At 47.2% G+C, this 19582-nt stretch overlaps 1 protein-coding gene across 1 annotated transcript in view; it reads left to right on the top strand.

Moving 5' to 3' along the window:
• The first annotated feature begins 1038 nt into the window (after positions 1-1038).
• The window catches only part of LOC126531395 (beta-1,3-galactosyltransferase 1-like), a 60234-nt gene continuing 41690 nt past the window's right edge, over positions 1039-19582 (top strand). Inside the window, exon 1 of the mRNA XM_050178904.3 lies at positions 1039-1977. The gene's annotated coding sequence lies outside the window, so the exon portion shown is untranslated. The remainder of the gene's footprint in view (positions 1978-19582) is intronic.

Below are 19582 nucleotides of genomic sequence, written 5' to 3'. Positions count from 1 at the left end.
CGTTTCCGACAATGGGCTACGATTTAACAGTGCAATTACCGAAAGATTCTTCAAAGTTAACCATGTGCGTCATGTTAACTCCGCTCCATATTACCCTCAGTCAAACGTCAGCGCTGTGCGCGCCATCAAGGAGGGAATCAAGAAAATTAAAGCCGGAAGTCTACTCAGTCGGATTAACAAGTTCTTGCTGCGTTACAGGACGACGTCAACTCGAGAAGGGAAATTGACCTCCGAGATGTGGCTCGGTTTTCAACCAAGGATCCGTCTAAGTGCACATTTTCCAGAGGAGGAGGTGGCACCACGGGATTCCACGGTGAGCACACGCCCGGCACCGACGCCGCAGTTGCTTCCTCCGGGAGCACCTGTTTGGCCACGCCAGTACAATCAAGCCGGCCAGACATGGCTACCCGGCACAGTGACGTCAACAAGAGGTAGGCGCTTGGTTATGGAGGACACCACTGAAGGAGTGCAGTGCCGTGACGTGAACCAAGTGTGACCATGAAACGCAATGGCAGATTTAAAACAGGAACTCGGCACAACTCGGCCTTCAGATCACCACACCTCGCAAAGTGATAGACCCTCAGACGACCAAGCCTCGCAGCGGGACCAACCCCCAGCAGGAGAAGACACCGAACCGCCATCAGACTTGGTACAGTCTGCTTGGTACAACCCGGTCTCCCAATGGGACAACCTCAAGAGAACAGACAGTCTCGAAACTTCCCAGGCATTCTACGCGCACAAGAAGACCTCTCGTTAGACTAGGCTTCTAAGGGAAAGGAAGTGCCGTGTCGCGTTATTGGAAGCCCGTTCATCGCACGAAGTGCGCATGCTCGACCAAATGCGCATGGCATAAAAGCAGCCACGCTATCTACAATAAAGCATTATTTGGCTTGTGCCTACTGCGTGTGTTACCACTCACGCTACTACACAATCACGCTACGTTGCTCAAGGAGCAATACTTTTCTGTAAACTACGATCAGTTACACTGTCCTAAAAGTTCTGGGTATGCAGACAAACTGTTTATTTGTGCCTAAGGCTCCATTTCTGTTTTTAGTAAACAACGCTTGATAACATGCGACGTAATGGCAAGAACTTGCCTTCATTGTGGATACGAGGGTGTGTAGTACATCGCTGTATAATAATGGTGAAAACGGCTGTTCTTTATCCCAGAACTTGTATTCAGAACATACTCGATTTGATTTGATTCGATTCGCTTGTCGTCGTATTCCATTCGGGCTAAATATTTTATGTATATTTCGCACATCCCTGCAGTGTTCGTTGGAGGACGCGCGCGAAGTTGTTGAAGACGCGCTCAAAGAGCGCGCGAAATACGCCGTGCGGCAGACTCCCGAACTACTGGCGCTGCTCTCAGTTCGCTCGCTGGGCCCGGAGAGGCAGCGCAGAGCATCCGCGGCGTGGGCGACGCCGGCCGCATAGCGGGAGCCAAGGCGAGGGTGGTACCGGGTGGTACGTGTCTTCGTCCACGCCTTGGGAGGTGCTGTCGCGCCGCCGCGGCCCCCACCGCTGAGCGGCAGAGCGAGCCAATTCGGTCGGCTAAGCAACGTTACACGTAGAAGGAAGAAGCCACGCAGCCATTCCAACCTCGCTGTGATGGCGAGCGCTGCGTAGCACACTGCTGCGCGTACGAAGCAACGGTGTTGTGCACACGATAGCGAGCAGTAATATCGCGTCGCCGGCTTCGGGCGGCCGAGAAGTGAAACTGGTGCTGTAGGCTGCTGGATGGCGCACGTGCAACGATGTTACTGCTTGAAGCTTGCGTGGTGCCCGTGATGGCTTTGCTTCTCCCGGGGAGCTGATGCGTCGGGAGCAGCGGATCGACCAGCTCGGGCCTTCTTCGTCGTCGTCGGCGGCGGTGGCGTCCTCTTCCGAGCGGAGGCAGGGCATCGCCGGAGCCCGTCGTGGTGACGCCGGACTTCATGCCGCCGCTGGGCGCTTCGCAGCGAGGACGGCTCAAAGGTGAGGGAATCCTGAGCACGGTTTCTGAGCGACTGGGCGGAGCGCCGCTCCAACTGAGCTTATGGCACACAAGTGTGATGGTCTTGCTTTTCCTAAAACATTTCCAAGCTGGATGCGGTGTGAAAAATAATATAGAAGGCGCGCCTATACGGTTTGGTTTTCGCCGCTCCTTCAACGAAAACAAACGAACCGAGGCCGGCGGGTCAGCGTTCCCACGCAGTGCGAGTGGAGGCGTGCGTTTGTTTGCCGTAAGCACATGCTTGTTCGTGTCAGTTATCGCATGCGCCTCCCGTTTCCTTTTCATGCTTCTCCGTTCTCTGCACACAAGCGTCACCATTGGTGCCTTCCAAGTCGTTAAATTTTTGCGCGATAGTGTTAAGGGCCCCGTGTCTCAGAAAATCCGGCGTCGGCGTTCCGTGTCCAGCGTCGACCGTTCTTTCGGCAAAGATCATTTCGAAGCACGCATACCCAACCACTCTTCTATCACCGAAATTGCTCATACCTTGTCTCTCATTCTTTAGAATGTTATTCCTCGGAATGTTGAGAATGACAGCCCACTAACAAATGTCATGTAAAAAAAAAAAGCACCGACAGCAGATACCTTTTATGTTAGATCTTCTCAGACTGAAATATTAAAAGTGCGAAACAGTAACAGGAAATCGGACGACGCAAGAGGCCGTATTTCTACCAGAAAGTTCGCCTTCGAGCGTAGCGTTCGCCGCCAGCGTTTCCCGGTAAGCATTATACGGTTACTTAAGTTACACTTGCCATGAGGCGTGAAAAGCAGTCAGGGACTCCGGGTCCTTTGAATGCTATCGCGTTTCACTCTTAAAGGCGAAGCCTAAGCGTCCTCCAAATTTTTTTACAGCCCCTGTCTATTCCTGCAAACGTTAGAGGCGTTCCTTTCTTTTCTCGTTATTTTCTCTAGCAGTTATAACGCGGCATGTGCGCTCTAGATTACGTCGCTTGGTCTCTGTGCCTTCTATTTATCTGAAGAATCACCGCTACAGTGGTAGACCTTCACATCCCCGCCAGCTCTACCGTTTTTCTTTTACTTCTTTTTTTTTTTGGCTCTACATAAGCGTCAACTGGATCTCGGAGGCTGTTGAACCGGTGCCTGCTTACATAATCTTCAGTCTGGCGCCGATCCAGAATTTTTTTTTCATCCCTTGATTCTGTTCTTGAACGCCAGAGGAAACTCCTATGCATTCAGGATGCGAATAACCTCATCGCGTTGGCCGCGGCTATGCGTGGTGAACCAGCATGTTAAGAAAGACCGATCAGATTAATAGTAAAGTTTTCCTCTCTGAGCTACAAGCGTGTAACTCAATTCGTGCCCTCACTCTAAATATAAATAATTCTTAATCTCGTTCCAGTTGTTCCAAAGCTATAAGAGGGGCGTTTTTGCAAATATTTTCTAGTTGCTTATACGAAACCGTGCTCCAGATAAAATCGCAGAATGTAAGAGCGATTGTCCATGTTTAAATTCGTATGAATGGATGGATGGAAAAGCTTTATTGACAGCCTTGAAATACGCGATTATCGGGCAGAGGACCGCTAGGACTGTGTTCCAGTAAATTAGTCACTGATATCAGAAACAGTGTTCCACATATTTGTGCCCATTATTTCGACCATTCTTCGATAAACCTGTAACTAAAACCACAATTATGTGGCACGTCGTCCCAGATAATAATATATGAATACTCGTTAGCTCGGTTTCAAGACGGGACAAGAGATGACACAAAACAGGGGCGGTGCCAATACTGCTTCCGCCATTTTTGCGGCATTATAATTTCGAATATCGCTTACTTTCGAATATCGCCTTCTTGTTTATCGGCTTTGAAAGTTCAGCGACTATCTGATCTCTGGAGTTAGACACTTTCATTTTAGCTGTCCCACATGTTCCAATGACAGGCATGTGGAAGAATGCTTCACATAATAGACACAGGTATGCGGAACGATGTTCTGGATAACAGTGGCTGTTTCACTTGAACGTAGTTTCACATATCTATTATGTCAATTCAAAAAGTTGGCATCATCATCAGCTTATTTTTGTTGCCACTGCAGGACGAATGCCTCTCCCAGCGATCTCCAATTACCCTGTCTGGCACTAGCTGATTCCAACTGGCGCTTGCAAATTTTCCAATTTCATCAACTCTAATGGTCCACTGGTTATCTGCCTTACGCATTAGATGGCCTGCGAAGCTCCAATTTTTTCTCTTAATTTGAACTAAAATACTGGCTATCCCCGTTTGCTCTCTGATTCACCACCACTCTCTTTTTATCTCTTGACGTTGCGTCTAACATCTTTTGTTCCATCGCTTTGCGCGTTCCTTAACTCGTTCTTGAGCTTCTTTGTTAACCTTCAGGTTTCTGCCCCATATGTTAGCAACGGTAAAATGCATTGATTGTACATTATTCTCTGAAAGACAGTGGTAAGCTCCCCTAGTCACGATTTGGTAACGCCTGCGGTACGCACTCTAGCACATTTTTATTCTGCTGTAACTTTGCTTCCCATGATCAAGGTCCCCTGTGAGTAACTGACTTGCATAAATATACTCCTGCACTGATTCTAGAGAATCACTGACGATTATGAATTCTTGCTGCCTCGCCAAGTTATTGAACTAATATTAGCTTTGTCTTCTGCATGTTAATCTTCAAACCTACTCTACCTTCTATGTTGAGGTCCTCACTCGTTTTTTTGCAATTCATCCCCGGTGTTACTGAACAGGCAATGTCATGTACAAACAGAAGGTTGTTGAGATATTCGTCGTTGATCCTCGCTCCTAAGCCTTCCCAGTCTAATAGTTGAATACTTCTAAGCATGCAGTGAATAGCATTGGGGAAATTGTCTCCTTGCCTGACTCCTTTTCTGACAGGTAACTTTCTACTTGTTGAGAAGCAAGGTTGCTGTGGAATGATTGTAGATATTTCCAAACATATTCACGTATATCTCTTGTACTCCTTCATTACGCAATGCCTCCATGACTTCTGGTGTCTCTTATGATTACGATGAAGGCGCCAAATAAAACGACGGATGAAGGACGAGGACATGGGACAACCACGTAGGCGCACTAACAACTGAGCGTTTTATTTCTTGACACAGGAATAAATAGCTGCTGCCAAGAGTAAAAACATCAAGAAAGAACAGTGCCGTCATCAGCATCACGCAACGAAAACACGATACAGAACAGCTTCTTAAGCGCCGCTCCCAAGATACGCCAGTTCCTTTGTTGATAGAGAAACTGAGGGTTCACTGATACGAACATCACCGCGCTTCTTGATCTCAAACGATTCCAATATCTCCCTTGTCAGTTGATCATCTGCTCTGTTCAAACACGGGTTCTATCAAAATCTGGAGAGCCTCACAATGAGCACTAATGTCACTTGAGAGCTGATTTTCCATCTTATATCGATGCTCATACAATCTGTCATTCAGACATCTGTCAGTTTGGCCAACATATGATGAACCACACGACAAACGAACAGAATAAGCTACCTTCTTTACACAGCCGACATGCTTCTACCCATTTTTTTTATTGCGCACACCTGTTTATTTTCCTGATGTCCTGCATGATGTCCTCCTGATGTCCTGCAAGTAGGACTGATGTCTTACAGTACTTTTGGAAAATGTAGAATGTGGCCTCTTTACTGGTAAGCAAGCAAGATTATGTGAGGGAATGCGAGTAAGGTGTCGGATGTGTGCTCTCAGGACATGTGTAGCAATGCAGACTGTCAAAGGAGCGTCTCTGGCGATGGCCCCTGTCACAATCGATGAAGTAGTTTTTGGGAGACCAAGACAAGTTCTGAGTGCTTGGGCTTGCGCACTCTGGAGTCTGCGGATATTTGTAGCGCAAGTATTTTCTAGTACAGGTAAGTTGTACCGCAGGAAGCCCAAAAATAGTGCTTTATATAGTTGCAACATCGATGGTACAATCGGGCACCAGGACTTCCCTCCGAGAAGTGCTAGAAGGCCCACAATGGCGGCCACACGCTTTGTCATGTACGAGACGTGAGGGCTCCAAGACAAGTCTCTATCAATTATGACACCAAGAAGTCGGTGCGTTCGCCTATATGGTACGTTTTGGTCACTGATCCGCAAAGCATATGGGGCCATCGCTTTGCGAGTTAAAGCTACGAGTGCACACTTCTCCGGTGAAAGTTCCAGGTTTTGCGTTCTTAGGTATGTTGAAACGGCCGTTGGAGCCTTCTCAAGTCGTGCGTGGACTTGGAGACGTGTCACTCCTGAAGCCCATATGCAGATGTTGTCTGCATGTACGTAGAGCTTTACGGTTTGCTGGTAACGAATCGGCGAGACCAATGGGCATCAGGTTGAAAAGGACAGGGGCCCAAAAAGGGTAGGGAATTGTCTCCAAAACCTGCCGGTAAATCCGTAATGTGCGTTCTCGTTCCCTATACTGTCTTGTGCACAACAGCAATCATAAATGAGACCCGTAGCAGAGCGCGCGCGTCCCACAAACTTTCTGCACGCCTCCTGCGGTCTCCTCTATGTCTATCCATCACGACATGGATTAAGCAGCCGCATTATTGGATTCAAATACCCACCATAGTGCTCGCCATTATCGGCGCCACGGTATACGAATAAAACACGTTGATGGGGCCCGTCGTTGCGTGATTAATTACCAGAATTGCGGAGTAGTGTTATTGTAACCACAATAATGAATATAACTTTCTGGAAGATCGCTTTTTATTTGCGCAGGTGCTGTACACCTGTATATATTTGGTCATCATTTTTGGGTATTCTGGAATTTCTAAAATTCGCCTGTGGCAGGTAGCATAATTCTTGTTGTTGGATTATTCGAAGAGGTGGACATTACTATCACGAGAGATCAAAACACATTCAAATAATTAAAATCACTCACTAATTGACTTAATTGTTTTACGGCAGTTATTGCAATTTGCGAATTGTAGCCGGTGAGTTTGCAACACGTATCCCCCTTAAGTGAAGCTCCAGGAGGACACCAGTTTCGAGATATTTCCACCAAAGTGTGTGGGACGAAATAGACGTTCTAATTACCTTTTTGCTTCAGTACATGAAATACAGTTTCGTTAAAAAAGTAAGTGCAACAACAGTGCATTTTTACGGCGAATTTGAGGGCGCCTATCTCCACACAGGTGCCATTCCGGAGATTAATTACAAGTGGATGCACCTTGGAGACTCACCGCCTACAATGCGTAAATTCCAATACGCGCCCTAAAGTAAATAATTATAAGGGCAATTGGTGATCTTTTTTTTTTTTTTTTTTTACATAGCTGAATATGTGTTTTGATTCCTCGTGAAAGTAATGTCCGCCTCTGTGAATAATTCAGCTCAAGGACTAGGACTATGTTATCTGCGACAGGCGACTTTCAAAAAATTCCGGAAAGCTTAAAAATGATCACCCCGTATGGTCGTGTTCATCCAAAAATATACGAGTTGGAAGTGTGCGACTGCCACGTTGCCTCTCGCCTTTTGCTGTATCACAATTCTGGTAATATAGCCACGGTGTGCTATTTTTTGTTTAGTGCAAAAGCGTTCACCTAGGTGGTTCGTTTCAGAGCTTCGTGTGCAGTCAGAGCCAAAAGTTTACGCACCATGGCATCTGAGAACAAGCTGAACATTTGCCACAACCTGTGCGCGGCGTAGCCTGGTGTTCGCGTTTTCAGGCTGTACTTGCACATGCACACAACATGCGGCTATGCAGTTTCACTGGCTACAGTCAATCTGCTGGAAAATTCTACGTTTTCTCAAATCACGCGATCCGTTAAAAGTCTGACGCCCTTTGTACGTAGTCTGTACGGTCCTCACGCCACCATGGGGTTCCGAGGTTTTTCATAATTTATATTGTTTGCGAATCGCAAACGTAAAAGCTGCCTGCGCCAAGTGACAGAATATGAAAGGAGCAAACTGAAGCATGCTAGGAGCGTCGAAGTTCGGTTAATGTACGCAATCTTAGAGTGTCTCAGCCGCGTTTCTAAACTTGAGAAGCAAAAGAAGTACCATTTGTTTCATAGCATTTTAGAAAGTTGAGCACGCGAAGAACGATGAAGATTTCGTATTGATGTTTACAAGTCGGGTCTATAGTGTAGGTGTATACGCAGCAGTACGCCAGTAGAAAGGCGAAGGCACGCATTTCACTGGCCCCGGCTGCCGCAATCTGTTCCTGTTTACTGACTCGACTGATGAATGCCAGCACAAACAATTGGCACACACGCACACACATAGCTTCATGTCCTTCTGCCTGTGGGAAAAAAAAATACAAAATGCGTGGGCCGTGGAGCAAAATTGATTGCAATCTGCTCGTGTTTTCCGTATGCCATTTCTGCTCGCGGCGCATGCGACACGTGATTTGAATACCGCTATACTTTGATGTTTGCCATCTGTGATCATTCCTAATATATATATATATATATATATATATATATATATATATATATAGTGTGTGTGTACGTGTGTGCGCGCGCTATTGGAGTCTTTCTGTTGTCACTGCGTGCAGAGTATTTATAAGCCAGCCCCTGCTGCACAGTGCGCTTACAGCATGACAGGCGATCATCTATAGCACGCTAAGATCTGCTAGATGATGAGTTTGCATCTCTCTTTGTCGCGTTCAGCATAATGTTGCGGTTGTTCCTGGCTTTCTCAGTGCAGTAATCTCGCGCTCCATTTCGTTATATCACGAATTTCTCAAATGGTGAAAGCTCGCAACTCTCCTTGAATCGCTGAACTTACGCAGTAAGCTTTTTAAGTACTGAAGCAGGGTATTCGATTATTCCTTACTAAGGATAGCGCGATGAGGAATGGACGAGAAAGGTGACAGGACGCAAGCGCAGTGCGATCGTGTAGTGTTTCCTTCTCGTTTTATTTTTTTTTATGTAGAATACCTCACAGGCTGATTTCACGGAATTGAGTAAGCAGCGGGCGGGGAGGGGGGGGGCGGAGTGTTGTAGCAGGAGTAATCAATGTAAATAATTATACACGCTGTCACAAGTTAAGTAAAACAATAAAAAAGTGTCGCGCTATTCTTCGTCAAAACGTTTTAACCTCTCGTGTAGCGGTTGTCCCGACTTCTGCACTATACCGATTCGCGTCTTCTAAGTCGGGACAGAGCGATTTCCGCGAGAGCACACCACCTTTCGGTATCGATGTACAGATGTCGCAAGACAGCACGTCACACGTGCTGTCGTCTTTTGTTCGTGAAATGATGTTCTACGCTGCTATCGATCTCCATCCGTTCAAGTTCACAAATTTTCAGGTTGGCTCGGGCGACACGGACTGTCCCACATGCACTGAGAGGACGTGAAGATAGGTCGACCCCTTTATTTCGTCTTTTTACACTCCACGTCTGTTGTTGTGCAACGACCGTTCGCGTAGGTGTTGCAAAAACTGTCCGAGGTGGTGGAAAATCTCTCCGGAGCCTTCAAGTATGTCGTCCCTTATAACACGTGTCTTTGGGTCATTAGGCACCGATGATTAGCTTTTTTTTCATTTCGCTCTGGAATCTGCATTCCGTGCGAATATCGTTCGCCTAAAATACTCGGCTCGAAACGCATCAGTGCTTAATATTCGGTCCATGGACGCGTGGTATGTAAGGACCCTTTCCTCCACTTCACCTTTGTTTTTTCTTATCGCCGTCGCAGTCAGTGGCCGATACAGACGATAACTGAGGTTTCGCGTTAGGCCAGTCAGTGATGAAGGGCGAAAAGAATTGTTACGTAATGCGAGCCCCCTCCCTTATTTTTCTTATTTTTAACGAGTATAAGAGAGATTTAGCCGCCTTATAAAGGTGACGGCTACTCCATATCACGTATTGGTAATAAATATATACGAATAAATCTCAGAAGCTAGGAAAATCAAGAGTGGAGTAAGCCATAGAGTGTACACGCATTATAGATTAAAGATAATTATATTCGCGCGAGCGTCAATGCAGTTTTCTACACGCGCCAAGATGCGCTCGAATAAATTGGAAAATCCCCCTGTAGCTGCACTGAGGTTTACGCTCGCTTTTCCTGCGCGGAAAACATCACACTTGCAGGTCGGGAAAGTTGCGACTAACGTCTGCGAAGGCATCACCGACACCCAAGCCACTCTAAGCACAGTTCGTGCCATTCCATGTGCCTTTACGCCGTCATCTTTCCCCGCACGCCGCACGGGCCCTTCTTATTGGTAACGTGAATTTCTGCAATATTTAATTCTCGATAAAAGCGTCACCGCGTTTTTTTTCTTTCCTTTCTTTTTCTGTTTCATCCTTTCTGTCTTTAATGGGCGCCGCGAAGGCGGCAACGACCTACTCCGTTTCCCTTAAATTGCGCTGTGCCCTCGCTTGGCGATATTATACCAAGGAAGTACGATAGTAGCAGTTAGCGGATGCACGCGAGACCGCCGTGCGCGAGCCACGCGTGGGCCTTTCCCTGAAGCCGGTTCTTTTGCGACGACCGTTTAGCAATGGGCGCCGATTGGTCGCCGAGTGTTAATACGTGTCCGTTGCCTTTAGAACGTCAGTAGGCGTGGAAAGAAAAAAAAAATGCGCGTCAACTCGCGATTCTCCGCCGCTCTTTCTTGACCGGATTGACACGTGCTTGCCTGACCTTTCCAGCAGACGAGGAAAAGCGGCGAAGCCGTCATTTCCTTGCAACGATGTGTATGGAGGCGCATTTTCAATGCTCCTGCTTTACGCTGTGCATTTCTGGGCGTTAATGGGATTTCTTGATCGACACATGTGTATGCATACGCAGGGCGCTCGTGACGATAACATTCAATGATATCATTGGTTGTGTGGAGGCAGTATATATAGTGTATGAACTGCCATGCTCATGTGGTATAAATACACAGGATAAACGGGACGATGCCTTAATCGCCGCTTAGCAGAATATAGTTTAAATGTTAGGAATTAGTGCGGCGGTCATCTGTTCGCTCACAGTCAATGTGGCTGGGCACCCTTTTCCTTTATTTTTTAAGATCGCGTTATTCTTGCCAGACACAGGGACAAAGAAGTGCGTTAAATTATACAAACACAAGCTAAAAGGCGGAATAGCGAAACGTGTGTTAAGACGGTGTCTGTCGACCTACTTGATAGAAAGATGCCCTTTTAGGAAGCAGCGGCATGAAAATTAGACCAGAAGTGGGGCTGTTGCTCATGGCGCTTAAATGTGTTCACGAGACTAAGTTGTTCAAGTTAGCGCATCGTAGTGTCTACGCCTCCCTGTTGTCCTTGTCCGCTGGTGTAACCTCTTTAATAACCTCCTTAGTCTAATCATGTTGTTGCAGGTTGTGTGTGTGTGTGCGTGTATATATATATATTTAATGTTTGTGTTTGCTTGCGTGCTGCATTTTGAATGTACATCGACGTACGTCTAGGGCTGAGAACCTTGCACGAATGCAATGCTTGCAACGATTAAACGATTCGCTTCCGGCAGGTTATTCAGTAACCGTAGCGGTGGCTGCAGTAGACAAAGTCCACTGTGAAGTATTTGGGCTTGTTTGTGAATACGCAGCATTTTGGTCACTTCTTCGGGATGTTCAACTTTTATGAGCAAATTAATATATATTTGCAGTGAGCAAATCAGGCTCAGTTTCTGACGCTATATAGACGGGATCCTCGAGGTCTTAACCGCGTCGTCTATGATTTGAAGCTCGAGTGATATTATGCTCGCTATTCCCTGTTGTAGCTTACGAAGGTGACTGGTCCAGCTTATGATCTGTGTCGAATGTTTAGCGCAGGAAAGGGAACAGTGTGTCTCGAGTAAGTCAGCAGCTAAAACGTTGTCTCACTTTACATGTACCCGCCGCTGTGTGCTAAGACGTTTCGCTGCTTAGCGCATAGGTCGCCTGTTCGATACCCGGCCGCAGCAGTCGCATTTCAATGCGAGCGAAATGCATGAGCGCTCGTTTACTTAGGTGCACGTTAAGAAACCCCAGGTTTGCAAAATTAATCCGGACCACTCTACTGCGGTGGCTCCTCAAAGCGCCACCGTTGTTTTGGGACGTTCAACTCCATGAATCACAGAATCAGTCATTTCACATCTGTCCTTTCTGACGCTACTCACATTTTATGTACATTTAGGTCCTCGAGACTCTCCCCGTACCGGCGACGCGCGAGTCTATATATATATATATATATATATAAATAGTTCGTGTGTGCGTTAAAGATACATACGCTGTACAAATTGTTAGCAAGGCGGGGAACAGGCTACTACTCAAGATGCTTGACATGCGCCGTGTCACCCCGGCCGGTCGACCGAGCTACAGAGCGGCGCCATTTTACGTATTTTCCACAGTATGATAACACACTTCTCATTTCCGATAACGTCGTGGAAATTCTGCACATATCCTAGCATATAGCGGTGATATACGAAAGAAGCTCGAGTTCAATCGGTGCCACTCGGGGATGCTGGTGCGAAGCACGCATCTCACATTCGCTCCGCGCATCCGCTGACGTCAGCCGCGGTGTCGCGTTCATCATCGCAGCAACAGCAAAAAAAAAAAAAAGAACGATGCTCAAAGCGACGCTCGAGGCCTTACCTACCCTCAAGGCTGCACATTTGGACCGCCGCCAGCACGGAAGCGGCGAAATCAGTCCGGTTCCGCCCGCTCAGCCGTCGATGTAATCTCGTCGCACAAGAAAGGTGGGTGTGTTCTGTAGGAAGCGACAAATTTGCAAAAGGATGTCAAAATGACATTGATGAACGCGTTTTTTTCTTCTATTTTGAGTATTCTAGTAGAAGCGCGACACACAAATTTTATTTTTTCATGTTAATTATTGCTTAAATTAATTTCACTTAGTGTGCAGTATACATTGGGCACTTTGTTCTCTATGTTAGTTGTTTGTATCTTCTTTTTGCTGTAAGCAGAATTCTTCGTAGTCTGTTCCATTCAATGCTCGCTGAATAATTCTCACTGCTTTACTGCACGCGAAATATTATCTCATAAGTGTAGGGAAGTTCACGAGTACCAAATATAGTCTCACAAGTATCGCGCGTATGTAAATTCTTTTTTCCCTCTGCTTTTCTCTGTTCTGTTACAGGAGTTCGATGCCCCGTCTGTAGTGAACTAGTTCTCACTTTATGTTTAGGCCCATTCTATGTTGTGCAACGTATTCAATAACAACTCACCATGGTGGCTGAGTGGATATGACGTTGTGCTGCTTAGCACAACGTTTTCATGACGTTGTGCTTAGCATGACGTTGTGCTGCTGGCCATGGCGACCCAGATTTACGTGCACGTTAAAGGGAAGCTGAAACGGTTTTCAATTTCTATGAATTGCTGGGATTGGGAAGAACAGACCTAATAATTTACGGTTCTGAATTTTTTTTTTTCGTTTTGTTAATATAACAAGCGGAAATCGCTTTCTAAATCACCCGCGCGGACACGCCCCCATCGCTTCCCGGAGCGCCGGGTGAGGACGTTGGCAGAGGAGAGAACCGGCGAGAGTGACGTCATGGGCGGAGACCGAGCCAACCGAGCTGCGGACCGGCGTGCTGACATGTGCTGGCATGCCTCTTCCATCCTGCGCTTTACTGAACGACGCTACGAGAGATCTGCCGCCGCCGCCGCCGCTCACGTTTGTTTTGCGATTTTCGTAAACTGTTCTTTCCTTCTGTGCTGCGTGAGTGCCTACAGCCAAGGGCGCCCAACATGCCCTCGTTCTGTGCAGCATTCGGCTGCGCGAACACAGGCGGGCGAGACGGTGTGGTGTTTCACAAATTCCCGAAGGAAAAGAAGCTTGCAGCGCAGTGGGTACGTGCGGTGAGGAGAGATAAGTTCGTGCCGACGAAATCAACTGTGCTGTGCTCGGACCATTTCCGCGACAGTGACTATCATCGGAGCTTGACAACGATGCGGGCAATCGGTATTCCAATTAAATCGGCGCGACTGAAGCCCGAACAACTTCAAGTACACAGCTTGGCAGAATTCGACGGTTCTTCTTTCCCAACTCTTTCCATACTAGCCAGACAAACTGGCGGTATGCTGCATACCTCAACTGCCTGTAAAAAAAAATTGCTTTTGCATCACTCTTTTTCCATTGGCCATATCATTTTCACACCTGTGTGTAAACTTCTTGCCTTGTCCAGCCGGTTCGACTCCTTTCTGGGCAAGTGCCACTTCCAGTACTGCCCTGCTGAGGCACACAGTCCTGAATTGTCTTGAACTTGTTACGCACTGCGTGCGCTTCTGTTTTTTCCTAATCTCTTGCACCTCCTGGCAGCACAAGCAGTTCTCTTCATCTTCCATCAATACGCAGCACATGCAGGTGCACCTAGTTTAATGAAAGCGTGATTAGGCCCACATTGATGCACTGGAGAAATACGAACATTTGCAGCCATTAACGTCTGGTAACACAGTTGTAGCGTTGCTATACTCCGTTTCGTACATCAGGTGCAACGCTGTGGAGGCTTGAGATACTTCTTGCAGTGGCTGCGTTCGCACTTAGAAAAAGTTCGGTGTTTCTTGACCCGATTTTTCAGAAAGCTTTCCATATATAAGCTCAGTTCGGAATGAAAAAAAAAGAATTTACCCATAGAAACCATCCGTGTACTTATACGGCTGCTAACACGTTCTTTTAAAAAAAATTTCATTTCGGTATTTTTTAATTGCAGCCCGTCGCGGCAGCTTCACGTGCATGCTCGCGCGAGCAAACGCCGCTGGCACGCTGCGAAGCATAGACGGAAACGCGCGCAGTGAGTGAGTGAGTGAGTGAAAACTTTTGAGTCTTTCAAGAGTTTCGCGGTTACGAGGTCTCCGTCGTCTTCATCTTCTTGGCGCTGGCGACTTGAGACTCCTCTTCAGCAAGGGTGGGCCCCTATTCCAAGGCTCCACTGAGTCGTGCTGCATCGCTCGCGTGCTGCACTAGGGCCCTTTGGGCCGTGAGCTCGCTGCTGGTGAGCCGACTCTCCCATTGCTCCGCACTCGGGTGTTCGTGTTTGTGGAATGCTTTGTTGCGTTCGCACTCCCAGGTGATGTGGTAGAGTGTAGGTTTGGCATAGCACCAAGGGCAGGTGGCCCTGTACTGTGTCGGAAACATCTTATTGAGCACGTGTAAGTTGGGGAAGGAGTTTGTTTGTAGTCTGCGCCAGCTGGTCGCTTCCTCCTTTGTGAGGTCTTTGTGTGGTGGCGGATATATAATTCTAGTTCCTCTATGTAAGTTCAGGGTCTCTGCGTATCCCCCCTCGCAAGCCTGTAGGTGGGTCTCCGGGGCATCCGACCGCCCAGCTCTGAACGCTTCGCCTCGAGCTAGGCTGTCTGCCCTTTCGTTCCCCCCTATGCCTACGTGACCCGGGATCCAGATTAGTTTGTGCCTGGGCTTTTCCTTCTCGGCGGAGGTGGCTCCAGTAATAAATTTTGGTGACCAGACTTCGAGCGTAGCTTCCACAGCGATGCACCTGAGGTATCAAATGGAGTGTAGGCTTGCCTAGTGACATTCGACGTACGGTTCAGTTATCGTGTTTACCACACGGCGGTGCTAAAACTGCCTAATATCTTTATGTCAACACTAGCATGGAGCACGCATACCGATTCTTGATCGAGCCACACTCGCAAAGTCGTCGAACCATAGTATGAATATTGCACATATAATACCTCTGGTCATCTCTGGATGTGTATGATGAGCAACTTCCATGACTGTACCTCACAGCACTGCATGTGCGCGCTTTGAAACGCGGCACTTATGTTCGCGATCGTGTATCAACGCTGAAAAAACCACGGGACTTTAGACAAGCAGCGGCAAGGTGCTTGACATCGCGGAATTGCACCCGTGTAAGTCTAATGAGAAGTTAGTGCTTCGGCATTCTTCCAGCAGCATGTTCCCAGTGACACTTTAGCGCATTTTTTCTCCCGTCATTGCAACGTGCAGCTACATGAAAAAAAAAACAAAAAACATGCGTACCAGCTAAGATTTCCAGCGCGCGAGAAGGTGCACACATCGCTCTCGCTGTTGGCACACTCAATATCGTCGTTGACTCTGTTGCCGCCATCGTTTTCCGTATCGGCTGTGGGTTCAAACATGTACGGGGACAATACAAGCTGTCGGAGACAGCGAGAACGTTCCATCTTGCAACTCAGCTATGAAGTCAGAACAGCAGAACCGCGTGCTACCAGAGAGAAAGGAATGGTGCTACGCTCTGAAACGGAGACATGCGGCGGCGCCGACCGGCGACTACCGCCAACGACGTCACAGCGGCCCCGACCAATCACGGGCAACAGCGGCGTTTGCGCGATGGCCTGAGGCGCTGGTACGCGTTTTCTTGGAAAAACAGCCGCTTGCGTTTGTTTCCGCCCTTTTTGAACCAGATATTCGTGTTCAGGGGACTCAAAACTGTAGAATGCCGCAGAGAACTCATTTTTTTCGAAAAGTGTTTCAGCTTCCCTTTAAACCCCACGTGGTTGCGATTGGTCCGGAGCCCTTCACTTAACCCACTGGGCAGTTTGTGGACATCAAAACTCACCAATTTTGTTTTTTTTTTTGTTTTAGTAGGCAAGCATGAAAAAGAAATTTGTCATTTGTAATGAAACTGAGCATATAGAGGAATTAACAACTGAAGAAACAAAATGAGTGAATAAGGCGATGAGCAAAGTATAAGATCCTAAAGCCCGAGTGCTTCAGGACTCGATAAAACTTCACCGCTGCGCGCGCTAAAGGAAATCGGGCCCAATAGTTTGCGAAACGTTCTGCACTTGCGTGCTTCCGGGGCAGTGTTTTTCGATCATGCACTCACGCTGGTACGATCACTTTCGAGGGAATTCGGGCAAGTCGGTACAAGATGCGTCGGCGTCTACGGGCGACAGCACTCCCGGCACAGTGCCTATAGCACGCTGTCTTGGCATCGCACTGTCAGGAACGCTGTCCCCCTGTAGGCACCAACACACATTCTGTGGTAATCGCACGAAATCTCGCGTAAGTGGTTGTAGCAGACGATCGACAATACTACCGCTGGAATAATTTTTTTTTTCCAAGCGCGAATGACGTTTTACGCGCCGAAGTTGCGCAATCAACAGGTCACATCATGCGCTGTCATTTGCAGAGTACTTCATCCCGGCTTTCTGGGGCTTAACCTCGCTCCTCGTACTCGTAAAAAGTAAGTATTCACTGTGTATAAGTTTCCCATAAGTTTAGCTCTCAGTCACTTAAAGATATAGCTTTCTTATAAGAGAAAAGCTGGGAGGTCGGCTCAAGAGGAAGTTTCAGCTCGGGTCCAACTACGACATCCCTTTTTGGATACATGTGCGAAACAGAAAATGTTTGTGGCAGAACCGGCGGGCCGATCTCAATTACATTTATTAAATTTGAGAGAGAATCTAACGACTCTAAGAAGCATTTTTTTTAGAATTCCTGAAAATTGGTAGGCTTAGAAAGATGAAACACGTAGTTTACAAATCCGCAACTCTACACACACACAAAAAAGGACAAATATCGTATTTCTATAAACTGCATCTGCGCGAGTATCCAAATTGGACAAATTTTATATATTAATTTACAGCTCACATGGAATTGTTTCAATGCTTACGAGGGTGATTTGCAAAAGTCCTACGCTAACAAATCAGTTGTATATTTCAGAGCGGCGTATAATACACCAAGCTTGTCCACTTCAGATCTCTTTGTAGGCGCAGTTTACAGATTGGTGATATCATTATCTATTACTGTACTACAGAGTTGAAAATTTCATACTTGAGTTTTTGTAATTTTCAGCAATTAAAGAAAATGCCTACAGTTACCAGATTTCAAATTTCTTTTAAATGCGAAACACTTTATCAAATTGTTGCAGGGCCACGCCAAGCCTCAATCAATCTAGAAGGCTTGCGTAGCTTCTTTGGATGATGCCTGGTACAGCCAATTAGACGGGTCGTAGAATCGAAATACGGTTGTAGTTGCCGTATATGCAGTGTTTTGTGTAGCAGAGCACTGTTGAGGTGTCGACAGCCGTTCCACGTTCTTTCCAATATCCTCGTTGGTACATTGCGCTTCCATTCTCAATGAACAAATACCAGCTAGCCCCGGCTACCGGTTCTTTTGTCTTTGGTTCATAGATGGCTAGAAAAATTACTCTCTCATTGTGCTGAACTCATACACAAATTGCTGAACTGAAAATTGGGAACTGAAAAATCGGGAACTGAAAATTCTGAGAGTTGGTGCTTATTAGATGGTGTTCTTTGTCCTCTTCGTTCAGGTTGCGCCTTTACCCAGAAATGAAGGTATTGAGAAAACACGGTGATGATTTATCGCGAGGGCACGTACAGTAGGTGTGTAGGATGTTTGGGTAGCCCCTGCACTTAAGGCACGACGGGTGACCTCGGCAGTGCCGCATAAGGTGGGTCGCGGCGTGGTTGGCCAGTGAGAGTGTTTGAGTTTGGCATACGAAGGAAGCGTCGTGGTGGTAAAATGTACGAGGTTGTTCGGGAATGGTGCGTGTCGACTTCCGCACGTCTCTCAGTCTGTCTGCAGATTTTGATTGCTCCGGTTTGGCGGACGCCACAAAGAGAGGTTCAATAAACGCAGTGCCCCAACCGCAGACAGCTTGGTCCCTCTGACTCAGCCTATCTGACTTCGAATTAATAACGACGCGATTGCATAGGCTTCTTTTCCAGGCGTAAAACTTCAATTTTTAGTTTTAACATAGAAGAGCGCGCGTTCTCAATTTTATTAGTAAATTGTTGCCACGCGACACGGCTTGCGCGTTTAACTTCTCAAAGCGCTGGTTTGCACGTATAAAGCTGGTAAGGGTTATATGTGCGATTTCTAGGCGAGCGTCGACGGTCTTATGCATGCGTACAGCATCAGGCTGCTGTGCTGAGGGAACTAGATTCGAAGTCAACCATCCGGCATGCAATTTCCTTTTTTATTTCGCAAGTCAAAGCGACATTTCAACGGCTAGATAGCAGACAGCAGCAGCATGACATAGTGGGGGAAGTTAGTTGAAAATGCCAATTGCATTTCAAAACTTGGAGGACGCTTGAGCTTCGCCTTTAAGAGTGGAACGTGATAGCGTTATCGGGCCCCGTTGATGTCGACACCGGCAGCGGATATTCTGCGACACTAGGCCCGATAGAGAACAGCGGTGCTCCGATCCCGGCGGCAGGGCAGGGTAGAGCAATGGCTCATATCCCCGGAAGGTAGAGGCTACAAGCAGGGACTCATCAATGGCTCACATCCTCGTGAGCAAGGATTGTGCTCGAGTTTCCGCTTAAGGAAATTGTTTTCTCGTATATTCAAATTACAATCCGACGATATCATGTCTGTAGGTTATGTGTAAGTCGGACTTTAAGAATTTCCTGATGCATTTTACTTTGAGAAATTCAATTAGTTCGTCTGCGCCACGTGGAAGGCCTGCGTGGCTGTTGTTCGGGATTCTTTTTTTTTCTTTTTTTCTGACGGACAACGCCGCCGATGGCGGACGCCGACACCGGATTTTCTGCGACAGGGGTTCAGACTATCGCGTTCAAACGCTGCGAAGCACGGGCACGTTTTCCTCAGTTAGTTCAGCAGCGGTTTGAGGGCAGCGAGCCGTTTTCCTCTGTCAGCATTGGCGTTACCGCTGAGCAGTTGTGTACAATTTTTTAGGACGCATCGGTCTGAGCGGAGCCTACTACAAATAATTAGCTAAAATGTCTATAGTA

Source organism: Dermacentor andersoni, chromosome 5, assembly GCF_023375885.2.
Source record: "Dermacentor andersoni chromosome 5, qqDerAnde1_hic_scaffold, whole genome shotgun sequence".
Taxonomy (NCBI): Eukaryota; Metazoa; Arthropoda; class Arachnida; order Ixodida; family Ixodidae; genus Dermacentor; species Dermacentor andersoni.
The sequence above is the reverse complement of the archived record's forward strand: the minus strand, read 5'-3'. Positions and strand labels throughout refer to the sequence as shown.